Genomic DNA, 349 nt, shown 5'->3' on the forward strand with positions numbered 1-349 from the left:
TAGCCTGGGTGACAGAGTGAGAGTCCAACTCAGAAAAAGAAAAAAATTGGCTGGGCATACTTGCTCATGCCTATAATCCCAGCGTTTTGGGAGGCCAAGGTGAAAGGATTGCCCGAGCCCATGGGTTCTAGACCAGCCTGGGCAACTTGGTGAGACATCATTTCTATAATAAAAAATAAATAAAAATTAGCCAGGCATAGTGGCATATGCCTATAGTTCCAGTTACTTGGAAGGCTGAGGTGGAAGAATCACCTCAGCCCTGCAAGCAGGTCACGGCTGCAGTGGCCATGAGCGTGCCACTGCATTCCAGCCTGGGCGACAGAGTGAGACTCTGACTCAAAAATCTTGG

The sequence above is a fragment of the Carlito syrichta genome, unplaced genomic scaffold (assembly GCF_000164805.1).
Source record: "Carlito syrichta isolate Samal-C Ts95f unplaced genomic scaffold, Tarsius_syrichta-2.0.1 Scaffold314050, whole genome shotgun sequence".
NCBI classification, from domain to species: Eukaryota; Metazoa; Chordata; class Mammalia; order Primates; family Tarsiidae; genus Carlito; species Carlito syrichta.